Source organism: Choloepus didactylus, chromosome 5, assembly GCF_015220235.1.
Source record: "Choloepus didactylus isolate mChoDid1 chromosome 5, mChoDid1.pri, whole genome shotgun sequence".
Taxonomy (NCBI): domain Eukaryota; kingdom Metazoa; phylum Chordata; class Mammalia; order Pilosa; family Megalonychidae; genus Choloepus; species Choloepus didactylus.
Genome location: NC_051311.1, coordinates 137,178,486 through 137,192,056, shown reverse-complemented (window position 1 = coordinate 137,192,056; position 13,571 = coordinate 137,178,486). Strand labels below are relative to the sequence as shown.

The following is a 13,571-nucleotide window of genomic DNA, read 5'->3' as shown; positions in this document are numbered from 1 at the left end:
TTTTTTTTAATAAAGAAGTGAATAAAGTGGCATTTTAATCCCAATACTAATGTCTGCAACAGAAGGCTAACACACAGGCAAGGGCTCCAGTCTCTCAGGATTGTTTCAGACCATGATGATAACACAGGATGACGGCAATAGGGACAAATAGGAGTCTTTGTGCATAGCACAAAGGGTACAGATAGCTTTAGAAAGAGACATGGAAAAATAATGGCTTTCTAAAGAAAAACAGGAGGAAGGGAAGAAGAGAAATGCTAGGCTTAGAATTTATGAGGGGCACAGCAACCCTTGTTCTGTTAATAGAGCTGAGCTTAGCAGCCCTTAAAAGGACCTTCCGGAAGAGTGGAGGTGGAAGGACCTCTGACAGGTGTCAGAGGGACAGCTGTGAGCCTCTGACGTTGGCGCAACAAATTCAACCATCCAGGTTTGCTCGGGTGAAGCCCAGGGGCACATATATATGACAGGAAAAAGGTGGACTTTTCTAATGCCAGTAAGAAAGAACTGCTGGCAAGAGATGAGATAAGAAAGAAAGTACCTGACTTTAAAAATTTATCTATCATAAATGAAACTGATTTATTTGACTAAAAGGCCAGACATGGCATAAATGTTAAAAGGCCATTTGTTTTTCCATGTCACAAAATGCAAATTGCTAAATTTGCAATATGAATGCTTTATTGTACTCTTAAAAATTCTGAATTCTTTAGGCCATTTTTTCTCCTGTTCCAAAAAAGCTATTTTAAAAGCTCACATTAGAATATTTTACAACTCTTTTTATCCCTCCTGAACATCTGTGAACTGGAAAGAATATAGTATATTACAGAAACAGTCCATTTAAAGAAAAACAATTAAAATGAAAACTACTTCCATTTCTGTGGCATAAAACTCTAATTCTCTCCCCTTTGCAATTTTATTACCACCCTGACATGATATAGTCACAGCTTCACTTACACACAATGTTAATTTCACTCATACTCTACTTAATCTTCAAAATATTGCAGAATAACATTTTTCTTTGGTAATTTATCATCTGCTATGATAAGGCAATGTGTTTAGAGGATGTTAGAGGGTTTTTTTTAAGTTTGCATTTATCTCAATCCTGAAATGTGCTCTGGATGCTATTAATATATATCATTTATCCACTTTCACATTTAACAGTATTAACTATACCTTAACTAGACATTTATTAAGAGCAGCATATTTATTTCCCATTCAGGACTTTTTAAATCTGCAGAGTCAGCTCTATGGAAATGAGCAATTTTTGCCAGCCTTACACTGTATAATAGGTTAAACTGAGCAGAAACCCCAGGACTCCACTGTGGTGGGGTACACAATTGCTTATCTTTTCTGGGCCTCTTTGAATCATTTTCTGATGCAGGACCTTGCCTAATTCCACCTGCTGCCGGTGATACGTCCTGAACACTAAATAAGCTCATGACTGCTCTCATTCATTCACTCATTCATTCATGTATCAAATGTGTGCTATAGATGGGGATTCAAAAAAAAGCATGACTTACTTCAAGATCCTTCCCTTGAGATTAATGGTGAACCCATAAATTACTCTTTTTCATTTGATTTTTATTTATATCAGAATAATACCTATGCAAATAGTTGAGAAAGCCAAGTCTTACAAGTCTGACAAACTGCACTCTTTGCTCAACCCCTTCCTGCCTTTAGTCCAGCCCTCCAGAGGCCACCACTTTGCGTATATTTTTACCTCCATTATTCTAAATAATATGCTTCTACTGATTTTTTTTTAAAGTTTTAGATAGTACCTATTGACTTTGACTATGGAAGATTTTTAAGAGTTTTTAAGATTTTGTTTTCTTACACCATCACCTCCCCACACATATCAAACACTTATGTTTCCCCCAATCTCCCAATACAGTTCATCACCAATTTCTGTTAAGGCTGATTGTTTTAATAGACTTTGAGCCACATTTCATAGGCCTAATTTTTTGAGTATTTAGTGATTTTCCTAACATACAGCATTAATGCTTTCATAACAGGATCCGGAAAGATCTGTGACTGAAACCAAGAATTATTTCAAAGGAAAGATGATAATGTATATTCTCCATCAGTTATCATTTCTAGGAGCTTCCATTTTTTTATCTTATTGTTCTTTTTAAATTTTTTAAATTCAGTTTTATTGCAATATATTCATATACCCTGCAATCATCCACACGTGTACAACAATTGTTCCCAGTACCATCACATAGCTGTTCATTCATCACCAAGATCAATCTTTGCACATTCTCTTTACTCCAAAAAAATATATAAACAAGAATAAAAATACAAGTAAAGATCACCTAAAACATCCCCTCCCCCAATCCCACCATTACTCATTTAACTTATGTTCCCATTTTCTACTCAACTGCCCATACACTAGATAAAGAGAGTGTGAGCCACAAGGTTTTCACAATCACATGGTCACACCATGTAAGCTACATAGTTACACAATCATCTTCAAGAATCAAGGCTACTGGATTGCAGTTCAACAGTTTCAGGTGTTTCCTTCTAGCTATTCCAATACACTAAAAACTAAAAAGGGATATCTATATAGTGCATAAGAATAATCTCCAGAATGACTGCTCAACTCTATTTGAAATCTCTCAGTCACTGAAATTTGATTTTGTTTCATTTCTCTTCCCACTTTTGGTCACCAAGACTTTCTCAATCCCACGATGCTGGGTCCAGGCTCATCCCCGGGAGTCATGTCCCACATTACCAGGGAGATCTGCAACCCTGGGGGTCATGTCCCATGTGGGGGGTGGGGTGGGGCAGCCAGTTTACCTGTCGTGTGGGCTTAGAGAGAGAGGGGGGCCACATCTGAGCAACAAAGAGGTTCTCTGGGGGTGACTCTTAGGCATAATTATAAGAAGGCTTAGCCTCTCCTTTGCAGTAACAGGCTTCATAAGGGCAAGCCCCAGGATTGAGGGCTTAGTCTTCTAAACCGGTAACCCCCAGTGCTTGTGAGAATATCAGTAATTCCCCACCTGGGGAATTAATATTTCCACAGTTCCTCCCAGTCCTTCAGGGGGGCTTTGCAAATACATTTTTATTTTCTGCCCAAATTACTTTGGGAGGTATCAGGGTTTCACATTAACCTGTAGAAGCCAACAAGATCTCACTCCCTATTCAAAGTTTCATGTAATTATCATCAATTTTTTAAATCAAATCAGTATTTGGTGTTTACCTTATGATGAATAAGTAAGTATTTGTCACAGTTGAGTCATAGTGATAGACTATAATTCCAATTACTTTTTTTTTATATGGCTTTTTGTTTTCCCTGGATTAATAATTGCTTTGTTTTCATATACATGTATTTAATTTTCCACGTCCCTATAATTAATTGAACTCTAAATCCTCTGACAGAATTGAACTGTAAAATCTCTCAGTATGCGTGAACACTTCAGGTTGTCTACCAGTTTCTTCTTTTTTCCTTGGAGACATTAACTTTGTAACAATCCAGAGACTGGTTGCTCCCTAGGCTTTGTTAACCATCTGTCAGGATGGGATTTCCATTCATTCTTATCCTGGAAGTTTCATTTACCTCTCTCCTGTGTTAAATCCTGTCTTCCTCAATCCTTTTTCTTTCTCAATTTACTCCCCTGTTGTGGAGTACATCCTCTAGCAGCTTCCTGAGAAAGGTGCATGGAAGGTACCATAACCTTTCTAGGGGTCGATGGCTAAAACAGCTTGTTCCTAATTGGCTTCTCCCCATGCAGGCTTAGGTTTCAGCTTTTCTCAGCCTGGCAAAATAGTTAAGACTATCAGCCATCCTGCTGCTGTCTCCTCTCTTGTCTTTCTTGTCCTTGTGAGTTTATGTCTTTTACTTTCTTCTAGAGGGATTTCTGGAGGAAGCAGAGATAAGCAGCTGTGTTCCATTTACCATATATAACCTGAAGTATAATAATTTCCTTTTATAATACTAGGAATTTAGTGAGGCAGGTACGACCATTCTTTCTTTCATTTGCTCAATAAATACAGAGCAAGAGCTCATCTGCTTTATGCCAGGCATTATTCTAGGCCCTGGAGATAGATACATCAGTGAACAAAATTACAAAATTCCCTATCCTCATGGAGCTTACATTCTATTGGAGGGAGGGCTTGACAATAAACAAAATAGTTAATAAAATATATATCATATAAGATGATGAGTTTTATTGAAAAAAAACTTCTGACTGCTTATTTTTCTCCTCCTTTTCTTAAAGCCCTTTCAGAAAACATGTTTCTGGGTTGGGAGTTCTATTTCCCTTTAAAGAACATTAATATTTCCACCTCAGAACCTAGAACTCTCTTTGTTCATACAGCTGTATGATTAGCTCCTTCTCATCAACAGGTTTACCTTCCAATGTCCCCTTCGCAGGCGTTAGCTCCCGAAAGTGCTCCCCGGTCATCCTCCACCATCTCCCCCCTCTGCCATTTTCATAGGACTGACCACATTCTGAAATTGTTGTGCTCATTTATTTGTTTACTTGTTTATTTTTTTTCCTCCATCCATTAGAATGAAAATTCCATATAAAGGACAATATCCCATTTGCTTGCTGTATCCTCTGCACTGCCTCTGCAGGTGCTATAATGGTGCCTGGCTATTGAGTGGTGTTCTAGTTTGCTAATGCTTCTGGAATGCAAAACACCAGAGATGGATCAGCTTTTATAAAAGGGGGTTTATTTGGTTACACAGTTACAGTCTTAAGGCCATAAAGTGTCCACGGTAACACATCAGCAATCAGGTACCTTCACTGGAGGATGGCCAATGGCATCCAGAAAACCTCTGTTAGCTGGGAAGGCATGTGGCTGGCGTCTGCTCCAAAGTTCTGGTTTCAAAATGGCTTTCTCCCAGGCCGTTCCTCTCTAGGCTGCAGTTCCTCAAAAATGTCACTCTTAGTTGCCCTTGGGGCGTTTGTCCTCTCTTAGCTTCTCTGGAGCAAAAGTCTGCTTCCAAAGGCCATCTCCAAAATGTCTCTGTAAACTGAAGCTCCTCTCTCAGTTCCAGTGCGTTCTTCAAAGTGTAGCTCTTGGCTGTAGCTCCTCTTCAGAATGTCACTCACAGCTGCACTGAGTTCCTTCTGTTTGTCAGCTCATTTATATGGCTCCACTGATCAAGGCCCACCCTGAATGGGTGGGGCCATGTCTCCATGGAAATATCTCATCAGAGTTATCACCTACAGTTGGGTGGGGCACATTTCCATACAAACAACCTAATCCAAACGTTCCAACTTAATCCCCACTAATATGTCTGCCCCACAAGATTGCTCAAAGAATATGGCTTTTTCTGGGGGACATAATACATTCAAACCAGCACAAGTGAATAGTGTTAGATGGACAGATGGATGGAGATGGCTTTGGACAAACTGGGCAATGTCTGATCTTTATATTAAGTCCGATCTTTTTAAATATCCCCTTTCTTTCATCCTATTCTTTAGATTCATTTAACTTGTGTTTTTAATTACAAAGAGGCTGATGAAAAAAACATTAAAGTGTTTTGAATTAACACGTTTGACTTATTCTCAAGTTACCATTCTCTTTTTAGTGTGCCAATTTATCTGCCAATCATAACAACAGAAAGAATAGCCAGCAAGCATAGTTCACATACAACTTAATTGAATGTAATGTTTTCAAAGGAAAATTACTGATTCATTATGACTTGACACCTCATTACTTTAATCAGCTAAATCCTAGTTTTCTTAGCACAGCAGCCTCTCCTGCATTATCACTCTGTTTATTTTTGGAAGTTAAGATCTGGAGGGAAGAGATGGGACTGAAGGTGGAGAGAGACCTCTAAATACCAATATCACCCATAAAGAGCTGGAGCCAGATGAGGCAGAAGGAGGAAACAGCAGCAAGAGTTACAGGGAGTTTGTCCAGAGATCGATGGACGCCTCTGAGATCCCAACTAAAACAATAATATGCTAATGGACACTTGAGAATTTGATGGATGATGCTAAGGGCCAAACAAAAGTGAATCAACACAGGCAGTAAACAATATGGGGGAACCAGCAGGCAGCAAAAGAAGGGGAAAAAATCTACATGGAAAAAACTTTGAGGAGCAGCAGCAGGCCAGAAGGAACATAGAGGAAGAAAAAGGAAAGAACAGCTGAAGATCTTGGGACTCTTCCACTAAATGTTGAGCAAAACTTGGCTTCTTGGATGAAGCCATCATTATTAATTCAGTCTAAATCTTTTTAGAGAGGAAATTAAGATGTTGTAAAATTACTTAAGATGTTTATGTTTCTGATTATATCCTTCTATCCTTTAGTTTTTTCTCAGGAACTCAGAGTGAAGTTTCACACAAACATGAACCAGAGAAGTGGAACGGAGTTTGGGTAATCTCCCAGTCCAGCCCTCCTTTTTCACACGTTAGGAAACTGAGGCCCAGGTTAACTTGGCCAACATTGACACAACAGTCTCTTCTAGTTTTCTGCAACTGTTCCACTGAACAGGTGGGGTCTGATTCACCTGTGGTGTCCCTACCATCTAGCGTTCTGAGTCTAGCACACTACAAGTGCTTGATAAAGTATTTGTGGAGTGAGTGAAAAATGGCAATTTAGAGTTCCTGTTTGGGATCACTCCTCATCTGCCTGCCTTATGAAAAGGACATCCTATTCCCTCTACAACATTATTTCTAGCACACAAAGTAGGAGAACGAGTGTCTGCCATGCGACAGCTTGGGATTTAAGGAAATGTCTCATATCAGTGAGAAAGAGAGAGACCTCCAGGGTGCCAAGGCTTCAGGGATTCATGACACCCCATGCACCCATAGGTGGCTGCCCCAACCCGGGTACCATAGTGTGAGAGCTGTTCACCCACAGAGCCGCCCAGTGACTCATGGAGCTTGAGGTTTACTACCTTTCTTCTTGATGACTCCAGTTTTTCTTCTGCTAACTGGAAATCCATGTTCATGCACCCTAATATATCCATGTAAATATATTACTGATATCTACATGGAAAACCTACATGGAAAATGTAATATGGAATTTTGAAGACCGACAGAGAAACTGACATAAGTTTGGAACTGAGCACAAATGAGGACCACAGTATTGGTTAGTCCTTGGTTTTCATTTTGACTCCAGCCTCCATGCCAGCCTTTGTCAGCTAGTAATGTGTTGTGGTCAAGTGAAAACTTAAGTGCATTCCTAGAGGCACATTCCTGCATATAATCCTACTGAAGTAACGCATCAGCCCTCTAAAATCCTAGTATTATGCTTTGTCCACATCTAAAGAAATCAAGCCTAGCAAAATTAAGCACCTTTCCCAAGGCCATGCAGAAGCCCAGGTTGAAGCCAAGGATTATCCGACTCCAGTACCCTTTCCATACCCTCTACATTTCCACTAGCGAGAATTCAGTCAGATTGAAAAAATAATCAGGGCCAAGCAGGTGACTTCGGAGTCAAGAGAAAGATTTACAGACCCAATGTGAAGGTGGTCTTTGGAATTGGCAGGATCTGCACTGAACTTTTCTTGTATGTCCCTCTGACCATATGTATCACTATGTGGGCTATACAGTGGTGTTTTAATGGACAGAGCTCTCACCTGCAATAATTTTCTTTGAACTCATATGCTCTAAGAAATGCCGATAACTCAGGTGAGGCAATGGACCTTAGATCTCACGAACAAGAGAAGAACGCCCCTCAAAGTCCACACAGAGCAGCCACTACATGCAAAATAGATGCTTGAAAAAGAAAACATTTGACCCTTCCATTGATTGAACTTTCCTTCAAAGTGCACTTTAGGGAGTAGGGAACTGGTTGCCAGGAAACAGAGATTCTTTTCTGGAATCAATTCTTGCCATTCTGAGTGACTCTGAGTGTGTCACTTATTAGAAACTTGATTCCCTCTGTGGCTTTCTCTACTGAGAAATGTCAAGAGATTCAGAATATATCTGTAAAGAGTTATTAAGATTACTGTGGGCATATGATATTATAACACTTTTCAATTGTTCATTATAATGGAGATATTTTCAAATATTGTGGTTTTTTTTTAAAGGCACCAAGAGATAGTAACTGAAACAATGAAAAACTGTTTCCACCTAGCTTTTGTCTAAGTGTGAACTCTCCTTTGGTGTTAAGATACAAAATCTGCATGATGAGGAAGCCTGGAGTTTGGGGAGAGGCTTGGGGTGAGCCCATCTAAGCTCTAGCCCAGCTCTGTCACTCTCTACCTCTATGATGTAGGGCAGGTGTCTTCACTCCCTGAGTCTTGGTTTCCTTACCTATAAAGTGAGAGAGGGCTAAAGCAACCTCAAAGGTCACTTGTAATGTTTGCTCTTATTCTATAATGGTGTCACCTCTTCTAGATCACACAAAAGCAGACAAAGCCCTTGATCTCAGTATTTCATAGTCTAGCAGGGAAGGCAGACAACCAACAAGTAAACAAATAACAGAATTACACATCATGGTAAGTGCTATGAGGAAATAAATTAATGGTTGCAGTGGTGTATAATGGGATAGGTAGGTAACAACACAGGGCAGGAAGGTATAGAGAACAAGAGGGAGTCTTGCTAATTTCCTCATTTTTCATAACAGGAGTCAAAACATATTGTTTGACATTGACCAATCACCAAAGTTTTAAATATATTATTAAAATATATCATTAGAATAACTAAAACCAGAATTTAAATCTTTAAAATTACAAGGTAAGTACATTCACTCAGCATAGGACATAGCAACAAAGAAAACCTAAGCCATACAGCAAAAGATAAAAAAGAGGGATAATCAATCATAAAATAATATGATTACAGAACTAAGACCAAAAATAGTTGATCAGTAAATATAAATGGGGAAAGTTTTTTTATTTAAAAGAAAACAACTCTCATATTGGATAAAAAATTATACTCAGCCATATAACACATTTAAGAAACACATTTATAATAAAGTTTCTTAGATTGAAAGTAAAAGGATAGAAAAGACATGGCAATTAAGTGCAACCAAAAATAGCAAGGATCATTAAATAACTATCAGCTAAAGTTAAAATAAAATCAAGACTAATAAAACACTATACAAAACAAAGAGGAATACTTTGCAATAATAAATATATGATGTGGAGATGCTCTCTCTTAATTCTTGGTCCAAAGAGGAAATCAAAACAAAATGAAAAATTCAGTATCTAGAAAAGATTGATGATGCAAGGACTATGTGTTAGAACTTTTGGGATACTGACTCTTATAGATAGTTCTACTCATTTACATTACTAAACAGGAAAGAATGAAAATAAGTAATAGAAGCAGCCAACAGGGTAGGTTATAAAAATAATAATTAAATATACCTAAGTAAAGTAAAGAAAGGAATAAAGAAAAAAAAAAAACAGAAAAACAGTGGAACTAATAAATAGATCCAAGAGACAGTTCTTGGGAAAAGTAAAAATAAGTCAAATGAAAACAATAAAATAGATAAATAAACCATTAGCCAACCTAGTCAAGTAAAAAGGTGTAACAAAAAATTTACAAAATTAGAAACGGGAAGGGAAAAATAATCCCTTCCCATTATAAAGATGAAAAATTATAATAAAATAGAGAACCAAAAAATAAATCCAAGAGCTAGTTTTGTGACAAATAAAACTACCGGTTAACATATTTAGGGAAAAAAGATCAAATGTTGATACAAAAGAAAAATGAAAATCATATGTGGGATACATACAATTTTTTTTTTAATTCTCAGATATTTCTTTGTTCAACTCTTGAAATAAAATTGCAAAACTTGGATGAAATGGGTGGTTTTCTAGAAAAACATAAATTACTAAAACTAACCATAGAAGCTGTAGAAAAATCTAAATAACCAATTATTGTGGAAAAATAGAGTGAACTATCAAAAATCCACCCCCCCGCCCCTCTCCAAGGTACCAGAAACAGACAGTATCACAGGTGTGGAGAATATGTTCAACCAAATCTTCACAGGAAAGATAATTCCAGGTCTACTAAACTGTTCCAGGCCACAATAAAAGAAGAAAATTTTCCAAATTATTTTTTGAAGCTAGCAAGATATCAATTCTAAAACCTGACAAAGATAATACACAGATACACAAAGAAAAACTATAGTTTGACCTCATCAATGAATATCAAAGCAAAAAAAATTGATAAGATATTAGCAGATAGAACCCATCAGCACATTAGGAGAATACTACATCCTGCCTGGAAATTCAGAGGTGGCTGATGGGTGCAGCCAATGCAAGCAAACGTGGGAACCACTGCCTGTGTTCAGACCCCAGCTCTGGGTATAGTACCTTGGGCACATAGTTACATAACTTTTCTATGCCTCAGTTTCCTTATTTGTAAAATGGGGTTAATAATAGCATTATTAAGAGGACTGAATGAATACATACATGTAAAGTGCTTAGAACCATGCCTGACACTTGGTTAACATGGAATAAACATTAGCTATTTATTAGTCATTTTGGAAAAATTATTGTAATTCACCATATCAGTAGATCAAAGGAGAAAAATCATAATGACTTCCATAGATGCTGAAGTCATTTAATTATATCTATTTTTTAGTTTTATAAAACTTTTAATAAAATATTGACAGTCCCTTTTATAAAATATTAAATCAATAAAATAATAAAATCACTAACTAAAGCTGAATGGGGAAACTAGAGACCTTCCTATTCTAATCAGAAGCAAGGCTAGGATTCCACTACACCCACTGCCATTTGATGATATTCTAGATGTATTAACCTACGCAATAGAATGGGAGAAAAAAATAAGAAATGACAACATGGGAAAAGAATGAGTAATGCTATTATTTGCATATCATATAAAAATGTAATCAATTGAAAAGTTTTTACAGATAGTAAAAGAATTCAGAAAACTTGGGTATGAAAATAATATACAAAAATATACAAAAAAAAAGAAAACAAAATGAAAAAAAAAAACCATTACAATAAGGGACCTGTTGAAGTTATCTATGACGAGAACTTTAAAATGCTACTAAGGAACACAAAAGAAAACTTGAATAAATGGGAATGCTGGTCCTGTTTATAGGAAGACTCAATAATCATTAAAAAGTCAATTCTCCCTAAATTAACCTATAAATTTAATGCAGTCTCAATAGAAATACCAATGGGGTATTTAAAAATTCTAGACAGACTGATTTTCAAGTTCTTACAGAAAAATAAACATGCAAGAATATCTAGAAAATTCTGGCAAAAAAAAGATAAAGAAAGGTACCAGTCCTATCAGATATTAAAATAAATTATAAAGCTATGCTATTTATCACAATGATTTTCTGGCCAATCAATAGACAGATCAATGAAATGGATAGAGAGTCCAGAAATAACATGTTCAAATTCAAGTTTATTATAAGAGTAACTTTGCATACTGGAAAGGAAAAAGTAGACTTTTCTGCTCTCTGCTCCACCCCATTCAACAGACAGTCATATCTGCTCTTGAAGTGCCGGCCACATTCCTGAGACATGATGGTGAAGGTCAGAATAAAAGGATTTGGCTGTATTGAGCTCCTGGTCACCAGGGCTGCTTTTAACTTTGACAAAGTGGAGCTTGTAAATGACCCCTTCATTGACTTCAACTACATGGACTACATGTTCCACTATGATTCCACCCATGGCAAGTTCAAAGGCACTGTCGAGACTGAGAACAGAAAGCTTGTCATCAATGGGAGTCCCAACTCCATCTTTCAGGAGCAAGATCCCGCCAGTATTAAATGGGGTGATGTTGGTGCTGAATATGTTGTGAAGTCCACTTCCTTGGAGAAGACTGAGGCCCACTTGAAGCCAAAGGAGTCTCATTTTTGCCCCTTCTGCTGACACCCTCATATCTGTGATGAAAGTGAACCATGAGAAGTATAACTCCCTCAAGATTGTCAGCAATGCTTCTTACACCACTAACTGCCTGGCTCCCCTGGCCAAGGTCATCCATGACAACTTTGGCATCATGGAGAGACTCATGACCACTACCCACACCATCACTGCCACCCAGAGGACTGTGCGCAGCCCCTCGGGGAAACTGGCATGGTGGTGGTGGGCTACCCAGAATATCATCCCTGCATCTACTGGCACTGCCAGGGTGGTGGGCAAGGCCATCCCTGAGCTGAGTGGGAAACTCACTGCCACGGCCTTCAGTGTCCCACACCCACTATGTCCACTGTGGATCTGAACTGCAGTCTGGTGAAAGCAGCCAAATACAATGACATCAAGGAGTTGGTGAAGCAGGCATCATATGACAGACAAAGGACTAATTCCTGATATATAAAGATAACCAAAAAACTATAGGGAAAAGTTCAACAACCAAAAGAAAAATGGGTAAAGGGATATAAACAAACTACAAAGAAAAAGAAATACAAATGGTTCTTACGTACAAAAAGGTGCTCCACAACATTCCTAATAAGAGAGATGTGAATTATAGGTCTGAGCAAACATTATTTTTGCCTGTCGGACAAAGAGCCAAAAGCTTGTCAACACATTGTATGGGTGAGCACAGAGGGAAACAGGCAGTCTTGAACGTTGTTGGTGGGAGTGAAACTACAACCTCCAGAGAATGCAGCCTGACAAAATTAAAAATACACACACACTTGGGCCCAGCAATTCCACTTTTAGGAAATCTTATATTTGGCAATGTAATCAAAAGGTATCTATAGCATTGCCCAAGGTACAAAACAGAAAACAACCAAAAAGACTATCAATACAGAACTGATTAATTTATTGTATATCCTTATCGTGAGATGCTATGTAGCCTTTACAAAATAGTGTATGTGCTGATGTGAAGAAAGTCCAAGATGTCATTAAGTAAAATAAGGGTAGATGTGAACGTGCATGTGTGTGTGTGCACAAATAAGATGTTTGGATAATTTCTGAAGGTACACATGAAAGTGGTGGTGGTGGTGAATTCTAGGGAGTTGGCCTGGAGACCTGGGGTGGGAATGAAAGTCATGTATCATTGTATACGACTTTGTGCTATATAAGATTTTTGTTTGTTTGTTTTTACCATGTACAGGTGCTATTTGCATAATCGTAAATATTTATTTTTTTAATTTTTGAACAAAAAGAAAAAATACTCAGAAACGATTTTATAAGGACCTAAGTATATGAAGAACTGTTACACCACGGGCCGGGGCTAGCCATTCTCAGCTTCCACAGAAGAGATCTTCTCCAACAAGAGGAAATAGTAGATGTAAAATGTAAAATGAACAGTAGATGTAAAAAATGTAAAATGAATACATTTTGGATTGGAAAAAAAAGAAAGATTCCCTGATGGAATTGAAAGAGAGTTGTAAAATCCTCTGATGGGCTTTGGAAGGAGGGTGGAGTCTGGGGTGGGTGGTGGGTGACTGCGGAGGAGGACGCTGGAGAGCCTCTTTCTGCCCCAGGTTTGCCCAAGGAGCGACACCTCTCTGCTAGCTGACAGTTTAATGAGCAGCCCAGGATTTTACCCAAGGCAGTCACACCAGTAGGAAATCCTGTTAGATTTACAAGCACCCATTAGTTAGAAGTTCTCCAGAGCCATTGTAGGCACACAGTGTTTGGGGCTTCTGTTTGGGACTTCCTTGTGCCACCCAGTGTTGAGCATCCAGTGCAGAGGAGTGCCTCTGGGAACTTGGTTCTCCTCCTATACATTATAAACA

The 13,571-nt window shown here is 38.1% G+C and overlaps 1 pseudogene; it reads left to right on the top strand.

Annotated features, from left to right (window-relative positions):
- The first annotated feature begins 11,406 nt into the window (after positions 1-11,406).
- LOC119535460 lies at positions 11,407-12,195 on the top strand (annotated as a pseudogene).
- Positions 12,196-13,571: the final 1,376 nt, after the last annotated feature.